We start from the raw sequence: 5,922 nt of genomic DNA, 5'->3' as shown, positions 1-5,922 counted from the left end.
AGAGGCTGCTGGCCTGCAAATGTGAGTCCTCTGATAGAACGATCCAGCCTTCAGCGATTATGGATCGTTTACTGCACACATAAACACACAATGTGCACATTTATGGAAGGACGTGCACTGGAGCACACTTGTCGTAAGGTGTTTGTGATGCCACGGGTCATACCAATAATGAGGAGGGTGGTTTATGGGATGTATGGTATTGTCAGACGTCCATTTTTCTCACTCTTGTACCACTTTTCTTTTAATCTGTCATGAGTTGTTTGGCACCTCAAAGCAACAAAAAAAGCAGGCAATTATATTAAAAATGCAGGGGTGTGATAATGTCTAGTGTATTAAATATATACAGTGTGAACTTGAGACAAAGGATTTGGGAGAAGGGGAACAAACAACCCTGCCATTTTAAATTGAGAAGTCCACAGCGCCGTCTCAAGAGAAGCAAATAACATGCTCTAAAATGTTTCCTTTTATCCTCCCTCCCCTTTGGCCTGCTCCCGCTCTGCTTTCTAGTCCATCCTTCCCTCCTATATCTCCTTCTCTTCCTTCTCACCCACCCCTGTTTTTTATCACTCCCTCTCTCTCTGAATGAGCTGCCCTCGGATTACTGGGGCTTGTGGAGGTCTATCAGAAACATGTGTGGAGGGTTGGAGGCAGCTGATGGGAAGTCCTTCGTCAAACGGCTCACCCTCATTTCTACCAAAGAGCCCGAGCCAGTGGGGAAGAAAAACTCTCAGCGAGTTCAAAGACACAAACTTATTGGCTTTTTACAGGATATTATTTTCCACTGAATGGATAAACAGGAAAAAACTTCTCACCCTAAACCACTCTCTGTAAAACACAGGAGCCAGTTGGAAAACTGGATCATTCACCCCCCTTCCGGCACTGCCTTCAGTCATCGCCGCTCCAGCTTTTAGTCTGTGATTCTCCTGCTTCTCCCGCTCTCTGTCTGACAGCCGTGCATGTGTTTGACTTCGTATAATAACATCAGACACATGACATGTTTAGATTTGGGATCGTCATGTCCGATCAGAGATGATCACACAAAAACGTGCTACACAATCAGGATGTCCTCACAGATTGTGCAGTCTGCTGATTGGATGTGTCTCATCATAACAATACGAATATGTGTCAATAGTACAGGCAGCCACCAAAGGGAATTACACTATTAATTCACCTTTTTGGGGAGATGCAAACCCATGTAACACTGCCACCTTGTGGACTTTAATTGTATTGTCCTGTTGGCATAAACCAGCGTTTTAGTTTGCACTTTCCAAAACGGAACTCATTTCAAAACCAAACACTAAACTGACAGAGATGAGCTGAAGCTGTGTGCGCCTCATGTGTCTTTGTCTGGTTTTTTTTTTTTTTTTACATGCATGTCAGAGCACTCAGCCTAACAGTGGTGGCATAACACTCAGATCCTTCACTTAAGTATCAGTACAACAGTGTAAAATATTCACTTACAGTAAAAGCCATTAATTTAAAATTCTACTTGAGTTAAAGTACTAGAAAAATATATTTAAAGTATTAAAGGAAAAGCACTCATTCTGCAGAAAAATGGCCCCTGTGAGTGTGGTATTATTATATATGACATCATTAGATGGTCAATACAGGTCATCAATGTGTAAATAGCATTTTACTGTTGTAGCTGGTTGAAGTGGAGCTATTTTATCTCCTTTATATACAGTTTGGTAGTTTAGTCTAGTTGGGGTCAGTGGGTCACAACATAAATCTGAGGGGTCACGTAATGATTAATAGGGAAGACATACATACATACATACATACATACATACATACATACATACATACATACATTACATATTTGGACTGTGAGCACTTATCTAATTGAATCTAAATCAGCCTTTTGACAGACACATGACAAAACATCCTACTGTGATGTAGTAACTGTCGCTGTCAGATAAATATAGTGGAGCAAAACATACAATACTGAAATGTGGTGGAGCAGAAGCAGAAAATGGAATCACTCAAGGGAAGTAAAAGTACCTAAAAATTGAACTTAAAGACTTTCCAACACTTCTAACGCTGGGTGATGAGTGTGAGAGGTGGTTCTTAGGTCTCAGTGAGTCTAGAAGCTGATCGTCACCACATTGCTTTCATAATATTTCTGCATGTCTGCTGGTAAGGCACTGCACATTAAACACCTATCAGCATAACTGCTCTTGTATTTTGTCACTTCTGCAATAATTGAGTGTCACATATGCAACAAAGGTCAAAGCTCGATAGCATCCACCATAACCGAATCACTCCATCACTTCCAGTCTATCTGGTGTAAATTCACCCGTTAGTCTAAGGGCATAACAAAGCTTAAAACCAAGTCTTTCTGCTTATTAAGAAGCAATCGCTGCAGAGGAATGCTGCTGAAACAAGAAAATGCCTTCCTGCTCTCTTTTAGCTACCGAGCAGAGCCTGAGCCACCTGAGAATGGGCCAGAGAGGGAATGGAAAAATCCACGGCATTTAGGTAAAGCCATGTCATAAAGGCAACACTAATGAGCCGGAGGTTTTAAGAGAGGAGGAGGAGGAGGAGGAGGAGGAGGAGGAGGCGGTAGGAAATGGTTTACATATGGATTTGAAAGAGCACAGGCATCACAGCTATGTTGTGTATTTAATGAAGCAAAGTAATCCTGGTGCACATGTCCCCCTCCACTGCTGCTGCCGCTCCAACTCTCTTCTTCCACGCTCACTTCTGTTTCGCTTTTATTCACATTCATTTGTTGCAAAAATGAGGTTAGTTAATACACTTTTAAGAGACTTGTATCAAGGAAAAGCGCCGCTGCTTTACTTTACTATACTGGGAATTAGATCGTATCTCACTTAGAACAACATCTCATTTTTCGGAGGAACCGGCATTAAAACTAATAATTTGAGATCTGTTTTATAGCATCTCTGCAGCTAAACTCCTTCTTAGGCTTAGCAAAGTACGGATTGACCAGAGGCTATGAGAGAATGTATAACAGATAAATTGCTGAGGACTACAACGAGCCTGATTGCTTTCTTCTCCTGGAGCCACATTAAATCATCTTCTAAGCCACATTAAACTCCTTTCCCATTACAAAGATAATAAAATTGTTGTTTTAATTAGTGATAAGTAGTACCTGGAAGAAGACAAAATCCATCTGAACATAAAATATAGCAAACTAAAGGAGAAAGAAACTGTGAAATCGAGATAACCTTGGAATGAAAATGAGAATCTCCTAAAATCAGACAGCGTTCATGACATTAAAGACCATACTGATGGTTTTGCGTGTGTTAGCCCACTTACTGCAAGTCACAGTTAACCATTCAAACAGATTTTTCAATGTACTTTCTCAAAGTCGCAGGCAGCCATTGTTTTCCATTTAATGCTGTTAAGTATGCGATCAATCTGTCACAGTCGGTCTTCAAGTCGGCATTAAATGTGCCAGTGTCGTATTTTCCAATCAATCTGCACTTATATCTGGTCCTAGTTGACTAATCTGTCTGTTAGCTTTTTTGATCTTTGATTTTGGTCTGCAGAAGCTAAATTCTAAGACTAAGTTTGTCTGTGTTTTGTTTGAAATTGCATGTAATTGACCAGACCTTCATTTTGACGAGACAACGTCCTAAAACTTGACTGCGTATCCAAAGAGGGGAAAGATGTGCATGTAAAAAATCTTCTCAGGAACCTGATCAAGATGACTTAATTGTCGTTTTTGTGTAATTACATTTTTTACTGGCAGCCCCTCGGTGTCACAGACATTCTTCACTCCAACCATTGAATTAAAAGAGGTGATTTGGTTGTGTGTGGGTGTTTTTTAAAGACGCTATTTTATGTGACACATAATTAAGGCAGTTTGGTCCTAATCTGGTTGCCCCCCTCCCCTTCAAACTTAATCCCCTTTATCCCCAACATCTGTGGCTCCCAGTATGCATCCGCTTGTGAGTTTAAGAAACAGTCCAAACACACATTTGACAAAAGAAGTAAAGTAAACTCTCTTATAGACAGCGTGTCTCTGACCTTGCTACGTCACTTGCTCATCGAGTCCCAGCGGTCCAGGCTTGCAGGTACGCTGTCAGGTTCTAAAATGATTAACCCCCTGTGGACTGGATGGCAGGTAGACAGAATGGGGATGGCTGCAGCAAAGGACACAGATGATGCAAACAGGGTTTACATAAAAACAACAGCTGAGGGACAGGAGCGGCCTCTGCTGTCATCGCCCAGTCCTGAAGAATGTGTCCATTTACTTTCCTGAAACATGTCCTCCAGGACTTAAAGCAGGTCATTCTGCTCAGTAACAACTGCCTGAAGGTTGGTCACCAGCTTGTTGGATGTACTGGTCACAATATGAGTTGGAAGCATAAAATGCATTTACGCAACACTGCTATTAATACAGTATTGTAGGTATAATATTATATATAATGATATTAAATGTCTTGTTACAAATGTGCAACAATAATACAGCACTTTGCTTATGACATTTTTGGACAATTATAGTTCTTGGAAGTTCAGAAAACCATCCAACAAAATAAAAAGTTTAATGAGCTAAAAACTGTTTTCATGCACTATTAGATACCACTGAATCAATCCTTTCAGTGAGGTGGTACTAATACGCCATAGTGTGCAATTGAAAAATGTATGTTTAAAAATGTTTTACAAAGATTACAATTGTTAATATACTCCCACTAATGAAAACCCATTTTCAGGGATACAGTAAAAGAGAGATCAAAAAGTTTACAATTGCTCGCATACTAATGCTAATGAGAACACATTATAGGGAAACACCAAAAATAGTGATGAGTCCAATAAGAGCTCTCCGCTGCCTGCAGCTCTCTGAAATAAGCAAGTTTTAATGTTCAAGTGTAATGCTTAATTATCCATACATGGCCATTTACAAGCATATTGCCACAGGGCTTCAGCTTCACAACAGTCCCCAATCTAATAGAAGATAGCATTATTGCATGCAGTCAGAATTATTCACTGCATTACCCACGATTCATAGCATGTATTAACACAAGCAATTTCATGCATATGGATACAGTGGGTCTTAGCAGGGGAGCTCCTGATTGCTCTGAAACTAATTTCACAATCATTAGTTTTGGTGGTGGTGTGAGTGACAGAGTGTATTTACCAGATCTCGGAAAATGACAAGTTCCACGAGCTTTGTGGAGGAAGTTGTGAGGATGAAAGTCTGATCTGTGTGATGCTTTTCAAGAGAAGCTGTGCCGTGCCGGTTTGTTAAAGGAAATCTGCTTTCAGTTCCAAACCTTTCCTTTTCAAACACAAAAATAGACAAATAAATCATAAATAATTATCCAGTGTCCATCACTGATAATATCGATGTCCACCCATAAAACAGTTGCAGTCAGTGGGATCCTTTGTAAATACTGGGCCAAGTACTTGAGGTGGAGGCCACACAGAAAGCCATTTTAGCCTGGAGGTGAAATTAATGAATCATGGCCAAGTGCTGCATTCCATCCATATGTAAGATGAGGAGATATTCTGCAAAGCCTCTGAATCAACTTAATGCTGTTATGGGCCATTGTTCACAATAAACATGTAAATTGTGTTTATGGAATAGCATATAAATCAATTTCACTGATTCACAAATAAATTATAACAGTGAGTCCTAACCATAGGCCAAAAAACAAAACAAAACAAAAAGCATGCACACACACACAAAGAATGTCCTATGGTTCATAAAACTAAACTATGAAAATACTCTGTATTTTTTGTAAATACTGTATATTTTCATGGTGTAATAGGTCTTTTTCACTTTTCAACTTGTCATAATAAAGAAAAGCGCAGGTGTCACTCATAACAACGACAGTGGCTTTGTTCTATTTAAGTGTCCCACTAAACCAGTGGTGGAAAGTAATTAAGTATATTTACTCAAGTACTGTACTTAGATACAAATTCAAGGTACTTGTACTTCACTTGAATACTTCC

This window comes from Chaetodon auriga, chromosome 6 (assembly GCF_051107435.1).
Source record: "Chaetodon auriga isolate fChaAug3 chromosome 6, fChaAug3.hap1, whole genome shotgun sequence".
Lineage (NCBI taxonomy): Eukaryota > Metazoa > Chordata > Actinopteri > Chaetodontiformes > Chaetodontidae > Chaetodon > Chaetodon auriga.
This window is presented reverse-complemented; position numbering follows the sequence as displayed.